Source organism: Lissotriton vulgaris, chromosome 3_1, assembly GCF_964263255.1.
Source record: "Lissotriton vulgaris chromosome 3_1, aLisVul1.2, whole genome shotgun sequence".
NCBI classification, from domain to species: domain Eukaryota; kingdom Metazoa; phylum Chordata; class Amphibia; order Caudata; family Salamandridae; genus Lissotriton; species Lissotriton vulgaris.
In genome coordinates, this window is record NC_141689.1 from 750933107 (window position 1) to 750947920 (window position 14814).

A 14814-nucleotide genomic window follows, 5' to 3' on the forward strand; every position below is an offset into this window, starting at 1 on the left:
TAATAAGAGCAAATGTTTTATCTACTAGGGAAACTATCCCTAGAGGAAGAAATCGAACATTTGCTACTTGTAGATATTGTAATGATGTTTGCTAAACAATTTCTCATATTTCAGGTGCATGTCCTAAAACCAAGGACATTAGGATGAAAAGACACAACAAAATTCTGGAACTGCTCATTGATAGAGCAAAAAGGTGCGGTTGGATGGCATATAGGGAACCTCATGTTAAGAATAATCAAGGTGAACTACGAAAACCAGATGTAGTGTTTACCAAAAATGGTACAGCTATAGTGATTGATATTTCAATTCGATATATGAAAACTCACAAAATTATCTTGAATTAGCGGATGAGAGTAAAGTGAAATACTATCAGGATCTGTCAAAGCAAATTAAAGGTCTCACAAAATGCACCACTGTAAAATGTCATGGATTTATCGTAGGATGTTGTGGTATTTGGCCTCAATGTAATGATGTTGTTCTGGCGGATTTAGGTCTGCAAATGTCATTTCCATTCAAGAAAAATGTTTGCCTGACTACTTTAAAGGACACTCTTAAAATGTGCCAAGTATTCATGGACATTTGAGTATCAAGCCTATAATGAGATGTACACTTTCTTGCAGCACACATGTTACCCTTATAAAGCATAATGTTTTAACATATAGGTTTATAGTTGACACAAGATTTAGTATAGATGTGAATTTTATAGATGTGAATTTTTACAATTTTATAGATGTGCATTTTCTAGTTAGATGTGTTATTTGTAGATGTGTATATTTGATAAATGTGTGCTTATAACAATTTAGATATAGTTGTGTACATCATACTTATTGAAATGTCTTGATTGAAGAATATGTCTCAATTAATCTCATACACATAGTTATCACACATTGATTATTGATGTCCTGCTAATCATACTTTAATTTCTCAGGACTGTTCGTAGACAATTTTAAATTGTTGGAATAGTACAGCAGGTTGTACTATCTCCGGCCTATACGTGATCCCAGTTCCAGTGAGGACAGTGTTTAGTGTGGCTGTACTCCGGAGCGAAAGAATGTTGTATTGTTGGAAGCAAAACCGAATTGACGCTGATGGGCAGCATAATAACCCAGAATGAGCCACCGCAAGGTGGTACAGAATAGCCAAATGCCTCGTCATCTAATTAGTGATGCACATGAATGGAGGAACGAGATTCCCTCTGTCCATACCTACTATCTAGCGAAACCACAGCCAAAGGAATGGGCTTGGCAGTATAGTTGTGTACATCGTACTTATTGAAATGTCTTGAATGATGAATAGGTCTCAAATAATCGCATACACATAATTATCACACATTGATTATTGATGCCCTGCTAATCACATTTTAATGCCTCAGGACTGTTCGTTGACCATCTTAAAATTGTTGGAATAGTACTGCAGGGTGTACGATCTCTGGCCTATACGTGATTCCAGTTCCAGTGAGGACAGCATTCAGTGTGGCTGTACTCCGGAGCGAAAGAATGTTGTATTGTTGGAAGCAAAACCGAATTGACACTGATGGGCAGCATAATAAGCCAGAATGAGCCACCGCGAGGTGGTACAGATATCCGTGATGCGCATGAATAGAGGAACGAGATTCCCACTGTCCTTACCTACTATCTAGCGAAACCAGAGCCAAAGGAACGGGCGTGGAAGAATCAGTCGGGAAAGAATACTCTATTGCGCTTGACTCAAGTCTGGCACTGTGAAGAGACATGAGAGGTGTAGGATAAGTGGGAGGCCCAAGGGCCGCTGGTGAAATAACACTACTCTTATCGTTTCTTCACTTACCCTGTGGGGGGGGGGGCAAGCCCTGTGGGGCTCTCATGGGTGGCTACAAGCGCCCGCTGGGCGCGACCCGCTTCGGGGACAGTGGCAGGTGGGGGAGTTTGACTGGGGCGGTACATCTGTCAAACGATAAGGCAGGTGTCCTAAGGCGAGCTTAGGGAGGACAGAAACCTCCCTCGGAGCAGAAGGGCAAAAGCTCCCTTGATCTCGATTTTCAGTATGAATACAGACCGTGAAAGCGGGGCCTCACGATCCTTCTGACTTTTTGGGTTTCAAGCAGGAGGTGTCAGAAAAGTTATCACAGGGATAACTGGCTTGTGGCAGCCAAGCATTCATAGCGACGTCATTTTTTGATCCTTCGATGTCGGCTCTTCCTATCATTGTGAAGCAGAATTCGCCTAGCGTTTGATTGTTCACCCACTAATAGGGAACAGCTGGGTTTAGACCGTCGTGAGACAGGTTAGTTTTACCTTACTGATGTGTTGTTGCAATAGTAATCCTGTTCAGTACGAGAGGAACCACAGTTTCAGACATTTGGTGTATGTGCTTTGTTGAGGAGCCAATGGGGCGAAGCTACCATCTGTGGGAATATGACTGAACGCCTCTAAGTCAGAATCCCCCCTAAACCGTAATGATACCGCAGTGCTGTGGAGCCTCGGTTGGCCTTGGATAGCCGGCCCCTCTAGGGGGGGCGGTGCGTCGAGCCGCTCGCTTGGGGACCGGAGTGTGGACGGAAGGGGGCCGCCTCCATCGCCCTTAGTGCACCGCATGTTCGTGGGGCACCCAGTGCTAAATCATTCGTAGACGACCTGATTCTGGGTCAGGGTTTCGTAAGAAGCAGAGAAGCTACCTCGCTGCAATCTATTGAAAGTCATCCTCTGTGCCAAGCTTTTGTCTCTCCATGCGTGGGTGCCTACTGACGCCTCCCTCCACCACACCCAGGGGTGGTCCCTCTGCTGCCAGGCCAGCGGGAGGGATGTGGAGGGGGCAACGCGGGTCCACGGGAGGCCACCTCCACCACGTGCCCTTCGGCACGGGGGCCTCCCCCTCCCATCCGTGCCCCACTGGGGTGCGGGGACGGGGGCCACCATCCCTCGTGGGTCAACAGGGTGACCAGATGGCCTCCCCTTCCAGCTGCTCCCAGGCAAGTCGGGCAGGGAGGTGAGCAGCAGCCACCCGGGGGAAGGAGCCTCCAGAGCGGCCGCCTCGGTGTGCCCGGCCACCCTCGCCGGACTGCAAGGGCGACTGGGTACGGCACCATCCCAGGCCATCTGGGCGCTGGGTCGTCCCGGGCCCTGCGGGCAGGGTGACCAGATGATCCTGCGGGCAGGGTGACCTGATGGCCCTGCGGGCTGGCAGCCGGGCTAACTCCAATTTTTGTCCTTCCCCAAAATTCTATAAGCCCCCAATAGTCGAGGAAAATGGGCTCCCCTGGTAGGTCGTCGGGGAGAGGACGTGGCCTGGGTTTAACCCTCCTTGGTTCCGGCCGAGGGTCTGGGTGCTGGGGACAGGGGTCCACCGGGTCCCGGGGTGGCTCTCCCCATCCTGGCTAGGGTTTGGAAGCTGGGACTGGCCCGGGGCTTAAGCTCCCTCCAGCAGGCCCCCGGGGTGCGTGAGCCCCCCGTCCTGCAAGCCATCAGAGGGTCCTGGCGCTGGGGACGGGGGTCCACCAGTTCCCGGGGTGGCTCTCCCCGGCCTGGCTAGGGTTCAGAAGCTGGGACCAGCCCGGGGTTTGAGCTCTGTCCGACGGGCCCCGTGGTGCATGAGCCCCCCGTCCTGCAAGCCATTAGAGGGTCCGGGCGCGGGAGATGGGGGTCCACCGGGGCCCGGGGAAGCTCTCCCGGGCCTGGCTAAGCTTGGACCGGGCCCGGGGCTTGAGCTCCGTCCGGGAGGCCATGGGGTGCATGAGCCCCCCGTCCTGCAAGCCATTAGAGAGTCCGGGCGCTGGAGACGGGGGTCCGCCGGGCCCCGGGGAGGCTCTCCCCGGCCTGGCTAGGGTTCGGAAGCTGGGACCGGGCCCAGGGCTCGTGCTGCGTCCAGTGGACCCCGGGATGCGGGATTTCCCGGTCCTGCAAGGCAGCCGGGGATCTGGGCGCATGAGACGGGGGCCCACTGGGGCCCGGGGAGGCTCTCCCAGGCCTGGCTGCTTTCAGAAGCAGGGACTGGGCCGGGGAGCAGGGGTGGCTGGCTTCATCCACTACGCTGTTGGAGCTGAGTTTTCTGCCCACCCCTACTTATTACTTACAAATCAGCCTAACAAACTTCGTTTTTTACCAGCCCCCTCCAAATAGTAACAAAATGTAGCAACATATAAAAATGCTTCAAAATCACCCACTTAAAATTGCAACATAAGGTATTTCGTTTTGTAAAGTATAAATAGCATTTGAATATTTGACAAATGTAACAGGAAATATTTCAATATTTTCAGATGTGTACATACTTTGTAAACAATTCTAATCGCAGTAGCTCAGAAACGAAAGTTTCCCATTCGATTCTGTGTTGATGTAGTCTGAGGTTCCTGGGCAGAATTATCATTTGAGGCTGTGAACATATGGTGCAATGCCTCGTCGGGGGTAGGAAGCGCTATAGAAATAAATGCATGGACGTTTTTTCGGTTACCTGTTTTTGTTTATCTGGGAAACAGGGGCTGTAGCAGAAGTGTCATGAAATAGGCAGCAGATTAGCAATACTTTTCATTTTTTGTAATGCTGGTTAGGAGGAATTCCGTGCGGCAGTTTTAACACAGCAGGAAGTGTTGCTGCCTTCCTGAGTGCATTACAGTTGGCCTTATGAAGATATTGGTAATGTTTACCTTGCTAAAGTAGTTCTTCCATTGATCTGCATGCATGGTGAAGCTTTCATTTTGGTATAGAAGGCATTTCGTAGTCTTTACACAAACGTTGCTTTGCGTTGCTGGAATAAATACCTATCTGTTATCTAAAATATTGTTATTTGGCAGTTGTATGGTACCCAACAGCCAGTAGTGTAGCACTCTAACAGTTTTGAGCAATTATAAATAGAAATTATTATTACAGAGGTTTGTGGTTGCAGTATGACATTTGTGGTAAGAGTTAGGAGAGGTGTGTGGGGATGTAGTATTTCCATCTTTGTTAATTGTATCTTGTGGGTTGATTGAATATCACTTGAGTGATAGCTATAAAACGTTATCTCTTCTAATGTTCTTTATTGAGTGCAAGGTGATTGTTGTAGTTTACCTATCTTGATGATGAGGAAACTACTCCGTTTTGTGTCTTAGGCTGGGAAGGTGCAGACTCTGAGTCTGGTTTTGTTGAAACGTGGCCCTTGGGTTTGTTGGAGTGTTTTGAATAAAGGGCTTCAAATGGGGAGGTGGGTTTAAAATGTTGGTTGAAGGTATGAGGGCCCAGTACCATACAGTGATCGGTGTGTTATGCACAGTCTTTTGAACAGGATCTGGGGATACACTGTTACACTGTGCAAGGTCAAACGGGCTTTTATGTGATCCAAGGGTTCAGGTATAGGAGTTTTTTGCTTGTGGAATGTTGCATTATTTGTTATTTGCTGAGGAGGGACTTCTGCGAACGTTGGTAATAATTATAATGTAATCCAGGAAAGAAGGTGTAAGCATGATTGTGGCTTGAACTAGGGTGATGAAGTGGATGTTCCCATGGTAGTCCTCCTTCTATGTTTAAGACTGCAGGCTGCAGTAAACATTCTGAGTACTTTATACTATATCTTGCTGGCCTTATTCGAAAGGAAGTATCTTTCACATTGTAGCCTAGTTAACCTTAGTTCGGATTGCCCGTAACATTCTAAAACACATGCCTAAACTCCGTCTTTCCAGCTCACTGTCTTTCTCACTCTCACACATTGTTTAGGAATCGAAATTTGCCTAGCTTACGTAACGGTAAGTTTCAATTCTATTAAGGACACGGAGGCGAGGATTATGCTATATCTTCCTTCGCTTTATTAACATAAAGACTCCACAGCAGCTTAGGAAAAGATATAATAAGAACAAAATGCTTTAAACATAAAGCATTGACGTAATGTTCAACAAAAAATCAACAACAACTCCCAAGAGTCTCTTTGCGTAACAATAGTCCATAGTCCTTTTACGCTGTTCATCATCACTATATAACCGGATTTCTCATCATCTTCCTCCTCTTTCTTCGCGCAGATCACGCTTGAGCCTCATTGGTCCTGTTTAGCACCGTCGTTGCCTGCCAAAAAAGGAACAGCATCAGCGAGGTGGTCCAGGAAATGCGACAACAAGGCGAGAAGCATTCAGTGATTAACACAGTACTGACAATGTAAAGGAAAACGCTTTACTTACTGCCATACGGGTGGGTAGAGACGCCACTGTGGCCTGGGTGGGATAATCCTCGCCTCCGTGTCCTTAATAGAATTGAAACTTACCGTTACGTAAGCTAGGCAAATTTCGATTCTATGTCAGGACCGGAGGCTTCAGATTATGCTAGTTTAAAGCTTACTTACCACCAACTGAGCCAAATCCACCACCGGCTTAAAATAAAACCTCTTGAAGGTGGAATCCGAGGACCAATCCGCTGCTCGCATAAGGTCCTCCAGACGAGCACCCACCGAGAATGCCTTAGAGGCCGTGGCCCCCCTGGCGGAGTGTGCTCCAAAGAGAGAAGTATTGATGCCCGCTTCTTGCATGACCCAACGCACCCACCGAGCAATAGTGGGGGAGGAGACAGCTTTGTGTGGCTTCCGCAGGGCAATCAACAACTGACGCTCGCCCGGAGGGCGTAGATCCAAGGTCAGGTCCTCATATGCTTTGAGGCATTGCACGACACACAACTTAGGAGTGTCAGTAAAGGCTGGATAAGAAATGGAACGCTACGACGTCTTAGTACGTCGGCCCACCGTAAAAGTGACCCCATCCGGGGAAAAAATGCGTGCAGAGACATCCAGCGCGCGCACGTCCGAGACGCGCCTACAAGAAACCAGACATAACAACATGGCTAACTTCGCCGACAGCTCCTTAAGAGACAGATAAGAATTGGCTGGCCACGACAGGAACAAATTCAGAACCAAATTGACGTCCCAAAGGACGGAGTACCTGGGTTCTGGCGGCGGTGCGAGGCGAACAGCTCGCAGAAGCCGGCACACAAAAGGGTGTTCCCCTACCGGATGGCCATCGATGTTATCATGGCCCGCAGAAATCGCCGACCGGATAGCATTGATCGTCCTATACGCTAAACCCTTGTCGGCCAAATGTGCCAGGAAATTCAGCACGGGAACAAGGCCGGCGACCATGGGATCCAAATCCCTTCGTAAACACCAGCGCATCCACTTAAGCCAAGCGGATCTGTAACGCTTCGCCGTACTATCGGCCCATGCCTTGGAGAGCAAGTGCTCAGCTGACCCCGAAAGGCCCGGGAGCGTCCAGCGTCTCCTGAGAGCCTCCACGCCACGAGGCGGAGAGTGTTCTGCATGACGAGAGGGTGAGGTTCCTGATCCGGGCTCGTCAGGAGCAGAGGAAACAGGGGGAGTAGGATTGGAAAATCCCAAGAAAGTTCCAGAAGAACCGGAAACCATACTTGAGACCTCCACAGCGGTGTAACCAACACCAGTTCCGCACCCTGGCGGCGTATTTGAGCCGCCGTTCGCATGATCATGGAGAACGGGGGAAACGCAAACGGCTGTTCCCGACTCCAATCCTGCAAGAACGCGTCCGTGGCCTCCGCTAGAGGGTCCGGCCTCCAGCTGTAAAACCGCGGCAGCTGGTGGTCGAGACGGGACGCGAAGAGGTCCACCGAGAAGGGGCCCCAAAGGGAGTGTAGCCACCGGAAGACTCCCGGATCCAGTTTCCACTGGCTGGCGTCCCTGAGATGCCGAGAGTGCCAATCCGCTACCTGATTGCACCGGCCTGGCAGATACTCCGCCGTCACCGCAATGTGACGAGACAGGCAATAATCCCAGAAGTCCTTCGCTAAGTCCGCCAAGGCGCGGGAACGAGGACCTCCTAGGTGGTTCACATACCGAACCGCCGAAATATTGTCCATCCGTAGCAGGACACAAGCCTTGACCGAATCTTTGGTCCAACAGCGAACAGCGAAGGAGCCCGCAAGGAGCTCCAAACAATTGATATGCAGTCGTTGTTCTTCTGACGACCAGGCGCCGCCGGTGGAAAAATCCCCGCACCGGGCGCCCCAGCCCGACCTGCTGGCGTCGGACTCTATGATCAGGTCCGGAGCCGACCCGAAGATCGCTCGCCCATTCCATGCCTCCATGTGAGACAGCCACCATGACATCTCCTCCTTCACTTCGTCCGTGAGGGGGACCCACTGATCGTAACACATCCCACGGCGCAAATGCTGCGCCTTCAGGCGCTGAAGAGCCCTGTAGTGCAGTGGGCCTGGGAAAATCGCCTGGATGGAGGACGAGAGAAGACCCACCACCTTGGCGACATGGCGCAGTGACGTACGATCCCTTGCGATCGTCTGCCGAAGCAGGTGTCGTATCTTTGCGACCTTCCGACCCGGCAGGCTCAAGACCGCCTGTACCGAGTCCACCACGAAACCTAAAAAGGTGATCTGCTGAGTGGGAACCAAAACCGACTTGGAGCCGTTGATGACGAACCCCAGTCTCTGAAGCAGGCCGACAGCTTGTCGCAGCTGGCCTGCCAGTACCTCCGGGCACTGCCCCATGAGGAGGATGTCGTCCAAGTACACTAGCATACGGACCCCCTGACTTCTGAGAAACTCCACTACCGGGTGGAGGACCTTCGTGAAGCACCACGGGGCCGAAGAAAGACCGAACGGCAGGGCGGTGAATTCGAACACCTTGCCGTCCCACAGGAATTGTAGGAAACGACGATGAGGGGGGTGGATAGGAACGACCAAGTAGGCATCCTTGAGATCCAGTCGTACCATCCAATCCCGAGGGAGGAGCACGTCCCGAAGGAGGTGGATCCCCTCCATCTTGAAGTGACGGTAGACCAACCACCAATTGAACTCTTTGAGATTGATCACCGGCCTCTTGCCCCCATCCGTCTTGTCCACTAGGAAGACGTTGCTGAGGAACCCATGTGGGTGGCGCGTTGATAGACGGATGGCTCCCTTGCGCAGCAAGTTTGAGACCTCTTCGTCTATCAATCGCGCGTCGGATTCTGAAAAAACCATCGGGCGCGCGGGCCTCGCCTGAGTTGGCTGGTCGTAAAACTCGATATGGAAACCTCTTACAGTTTGCAAAACCCAAGCATCGGCAGTGAGCAATTCCCACTCCCCGTAAAAGCTTGCCAGCCGCCCCCCAATCGGAACTTGATCCAAGCAAAGTACACTTACCGGGGGCATTTCCTTGTCCGGAGTTCTTCTTGAACCCTCTGCCACCATAGCGCTGTCCCCTCGTGGGGTAGAAATTGGTGTAGTTGGGTGAGGTCTGGTACTGACCTCTTCAGGAGCCTTGTCCACGGTTGTTGGTCTGCTGACCACGGCCGATCGCGCGGCCCCTGCCGCGACCGGCCCCTCCAGAAAAACGCTGGTGGAACACCTTCTTGATGCTGGACTGGGCCTTGTCCAGCGACGTGAACGTATTCACGAACTTTCCCAGCTCGCGGATGAAAGGCTCACCGAAGAGGCCACCCTGAGCCACGGCACCTGCCTCCGACGAGGCCAGGTCCCCCAGCTTCGGATCCAGCTTGATAAGGAGCGAACGCCGCCTCTCCGTGGACAGGGCACAGTTGGCGTTGCCCAAAAATACGATCACCCTCTGGGCCCAGTTGGAGAGCACCTCCGGTGAAATGGCGGTGCCATTCGCTCGAGCCTCCTCCGCCATATCGAGGATCTTCGTGGCGGGCCCGACCGCATCCAACAACTTGTCCTGGCAAGCCCGCCAGGACCGGTCGATCCCCTTCCTGGGGTCCTTCATGAATTTCGCCAGGAAGGTGGCCATCTTGGGGTCCAATTCTGGTGTCATGGCCACTTTCCCTTCCAGAGTAGGCCGAGGGCATTCCCCACGCAGGCAACCCCTCGCCTCCTTTTCCAGGGGCTTGCGCAGCCTGCCCGCGACAAACTTCGCCACCGTCTCCCCCGGGGCCCAGGCCGCGGATCGGGGGTGGACGATCCTGTCCGGGTCCAGCATGCCCGACTCGTCTCGGGGCATCTCCTTCGCCGAAGGTGTCGGAAGCCAAGAATGGGTCGACTCCCCGTCGTCATCCGTGTCCGGAGAGTCGTAGATCGGGGAGGCGGGCGCCGTAGACACGTCGCCCGAAGTGCCAGGGTCCACCAAGGGTGCAGGGGGCACCGCCGTCGCCTTGGCCAGGAAGGCGTCACGAAGCCGCTCGAAAGCGCCCTTGTCCACGCCCTGGGCCTCCGATGAAGGTCCCTCCCCACGAGGTCTCTTCGGAGCGGGTGGCAACCCGCCGGACGTCCCCGGGAGTTCGGGGGACGGAGGCACCTGCGCCGCTGCCAGCTTCGCGCACTCCTCCACGATGCGGGCGGAAAGGCGGTCCTCCATGGGCCCTACCACCTCCGTCACGCAACGATAGATGGAGTTGTCCACCGCTTGATAGAACTCATCATCCTGCAGATAGGGGCAGGCCTCCTCATCGTATTCCCCTTCCATCTCGGAACCAAGGGCAAATGCGGGGCACCCAAGAGGGCGGCAACCGAGAAAGTTCTCGAATGTGGGCAGGCCCAGCTGCTGCGATCACGTTTTGGGCCAGCTGACGTGGCAGGTGGGCTGCACCAACCCCCAAGCGCGCAGACCCTCCTCGCCGGGACCGGGTCTACGTACCCCTCAAGCGCGCTAGGCCACACACGGGTAAAGAGGTGCACAGATCTCGCCCGAAGGCGATTCACGCGGTCAGAACCGCTATACAGACCCCAGAGGGCGTCCAGAGTGGGCAAAGTACAGACCCGGGTCACCAGGTGTCAGAGGGGTACGCGGGGGTCGGCCCCTGCGCAAGCAGACTCCACGGCGCGGCTCCTCGCACTGCGCAGGCGCGCCGGAGGGTCGGCGAGACGACAGGCCGCCCCCTTGCGGTCTATGTACACACCGCACACAAGTGGGAATAAAGTCGCGTAGGAACGAAGAACGTTCCCGCAACTGGGGACTCTGAAAGGGAATAAACCATGCAGGGAGTCCCCCAAAGATCATACACAAGACAATCAATCACAATGAAAAGAAACAAATAGAAGAGCACTTATCTGGCTGCGGGAGCAGCGAAGAAAGAGGAGGAAGATGATGAGAAATCCGGTTATATAGTGATGATGGACAGCGTAAAAGGACTATGGACTATTGTTACGCAAAGAGACTCTTGGGAGTTGTTGTTGATTTTTTGTTGAACATTACGTCAATGCTTTATGTTTAAAGCATTTTGTTCTTATTATATCTTTTCCTAAGCTGCTGTGGAGTCTTTATGTTAATAAAGCGAAGGAAGATATAGCATAATCTGAAGCCTCCGGTCCTGACATAGAATCCCTGCACTGTTTCCTCCTGTGCTTTTATTGTGCTGTGTATTAAATATTTTCACTGCCGAAAAGCAAAGGAGAGAGAGCTGAGGGACATCCCTCTTCTTCAACATTGCAATACACACTCTATATTGCCATTGTGATTAGTTAGACCCTTCACATTCAAGCGCAGGAGGTTCATTTTGTGCTGACCGACCCTATCTACCATGAGGCGGTAAACATACATGCCATAAATAGACGGCAGGGTAGCTGTGACCTTCACCCTCACCTACACTGAGATTTCTAACTATCAATGTAACATATACTATAATTTAAGAGCAGTCAGCCTGTGCACTGGCATCCTGAGCCCCACAATGAAGACAAAGGTCATTTTATCGCTCCACCACTGGGCCTTTGACGTCATACTGAAACAGGACATTCCTGCTCTGCAATGACAATGTAAAAATTAAATGAATCCCTTTTGCCAGTAGTTGAAACTTAGTGGTTCCCACTGCTTGTATAGTGTTACGGCATGACCTTTGCTCCAACTTTTTGATCCAAGGAAAGTAAGAGCAGCTTTCCAGTATCTCGAACAATATAGGGTGGATATCACAATGCTGAATAAGACTCACCTCTCCAGATAATTGTTAGTCCTTTGCCATCAGATGGGTTGCCATCATTTTTTTGCGTCTTATGATTCCCATATAGGGAGGTATACTCGTTCTTAGTTTTAGGTTATTTCAATCTGAATTTGAACCGAAGAGTTGGTATTTAATTGAAATAGGTAAGATGATTACCGTTTCCCTTGTGCTTGTAAATATGTATGGCTCATATATTGATTGCCCCAGCTTTTATGAAACACTTTTGCGTTAATGTGCATGCTGTGGCATGGGTGGCCTCCTCTAAGATGAGTACTTCTACTCCCTATTAGACTTGGAATTAGACCATTCTCACCACCAACAGCAGGCACTCTATTCTTCTGTTAAAAGGAATGGGGCAGAATGTGATTGGGCCAAATTCATGGCTCTGATTAGAAGTTCACTTGTTATTTGTTGGTTCATGATGCATTTTCCTGTGTTATTGTCTAATCTGTATATACCTTTCTGATCTAATTGTCGATTTAGCTATATACAATTATAGGATCCCCCTGATTTCAGTAAATATTGTAAGTCTCAGTCGCCAGACTAAGAGCTGTCCCTTAAATTTTGTTCAGGTTCCCTTCAGGTATACTCTGCTGAAATCTGATACACCATTGTACAGTACTTGGGTATCATCACTGTTTTGGTACTCGGATGCTCTGAATGTACTTTCTAAGGATTCCAGAATGCAATGAATCAACTGAGCAGCAGTTGTACAGCCTGGAGGTTAAGCAACAGGACATTTGTGCAACCATTGAGGTTATTGCTTGTGGGAAGCCTCAAAGCATGGATGGGCTCACAGGCTCAGTTTTATGTTTATCCTTAAATCACAGAATTGCTCCAGCATAATTAAGACATCACTTAATACTTATCTTATTGAATTCTTTCATATAATGTAAATGAATAACAATATTATGACAACATTCTAAGCCTAGCAGGTAGATGCTGGTTATGCCTCTGTTGGTGCTGGCTGAACAACCCTAATTTGTCCAAAACCGGTATAAAATGCATAACTTGCATTACATTTTTTACTTTGTTTTAACATATCAAGCTATCAAGCTATGGTGCAGGATGTAACAGTCGTTTTAGATGCAAATAAGGCCAGCACTGCACTTAACTGGCCTTTTCTTTTTAAGATTCTTTGCAGGTGCTTCTTGAAAACAATTGTGGTTCTCTAGAACTCGGTTGCAGCTACATTGCTCGTGAAAGGCATGGTTACTAACTCTTGCCCATGTTGTTTGCCATTTAATCCGAGCCTGTAGCATTTTTGTGTCATCCATCATATACAGGTTTGCAACATGGAAGCAAGTAGTTTTTGCTGTCATATGCTAATGGCAACTTGCTGTTTATTGAGGGACCTTTTTAAGGAACCAAGTGTACATTACTTACTTATGTTCTGGACTGTGCAAACACGTTTTTTTTCACCACCTGCCCCCATACCTTTTTCCTTCTGGACTAATATGAATCCGAATTTACATACTGGACCTTAAATAACTATGCCAAGGGAGTGCCAAATTTTGTGCAGATCCTTCCTTTAAGGGGGCTATAAATTTGTTACGCTTAACAAATATGTCCCTTGATCTCAGGCTCGCCAGTACTTCTGGCCTTAACTCAGGTATGTTTAAAACCACCATTTCACATATATAATGTGCAATTACTTAAGCTAATTTCACATATGGTATGAGAGCTTGACATTTTGTGGAGGCACCGAAACGGAGAATAGTGTTACTAATAAACGAAATAAATTCAAACCCATTTTAGAAATGGCTGTTGAAAACATTGTCAGAATAATACAATTACTATACAAGGAAAAAGTTATTTCCTATAAATGTTACACGCCTGAACTGTGGAAAGAAAAATAGTATATTAGGTAGTTGGAGAGATGCTGACCTAAAAATAATGCTCAATGTGATATAAATTGTTGATGTTCGACGACCAAAGAAATATAACCATCTAGCAAGGTTCTCCTAAAATTACAACTGCTGCAAATGCCTCCAGAGAAATTTTGAAAGGAGTTGAAAAACAATCAGATCCTAATACTTCGTGTGTATGTAGCTCTACCTTCCCTTCTAAAACGCTTGTCGACCAGTTATTTGATCAGGCAAGAGTTTCCTCTAGAAGTTAATTGTCTTAATCCTTAACCTCATTCTTATACAAATGCCGAACATACTTGATTTACTCCACTTAATATTTCGACTCGACTCTGTATATCCTATCAATCACATAACATTGGATATCTGTCCTGGTAAAGCCATTAAACAGTATAAGTAGCTTTTGGCCCCTACGTTACTGATTTGTTCAACACCTCATTTATTTCAGCCATGGTTCCTCCCTATTATAAAACAGCAGTGGTTTGCCTTCTTCTAAAACATAACAAAAAATCTTACACCTACTGATTGTGCAATTTTTTACCCCAGCTCACTTCTCCAATACTGTTGGAGATAGCCGCCATTAAACAACTTCAAACTGTTACAAATATAGGGAGATGACCAGGTATACTTACAGGCTCACAACAAGAATATGGCACACAGTATTAGACTCACAATAAAGAAACGTGCTTCAAAGCAAAGAAAGGAAGGTCACCCCTCTTCCATACAAACCCAGAAAACCAGTTCCAGGTATAACATTCAATACAATTCCTTTCTGAGCACTTCCAATAACTACAATGTGTACAACACAGCTAAATCAGTCCAATAGTAATGGATATCCACAATATTTCGATCCCCAGATTATGTCCAAATCAAATCCATGTAAGTAGAGTCCCTTCAATTGAAACACCAAGGTATGTTGTTGGTTACAGCATCTGTCCAATTTTATTTCATCTTCTCTTCCATCAATCAAAATTGGCAGCCAACACGTGTTTCGTCAGGCATTAGTATTATGCCTTTCGACTTCTTCAGGGCTGCAAGCCAAGAAGATAGTGATAAAACTCTATTTACAACTCAGAATCTTTAAACAAATCCTACGTAAAATTTAAA

The 14814-nt window shown here is 49.1% G+C and overlaps 1 protein-coding gene and 1 pseudogene across 2 annotated transcripts in view; both read left to right on the plus strand.

Moving 5' to 3' along the window:
* Positions 1-14814, plus strand: part of DMXL1 (Dmx like 1) — a 2236090-nt gene that overhangs the window by 139866 nt on the left and 2081410 nt on the right. The gene's annotated exons all lie outside the window — the stretch shown is intronic.
* On the plus strand, positions 1669-2696 carry LOC147726994 (28S ribosomal RNA; annotated as a pseudogene).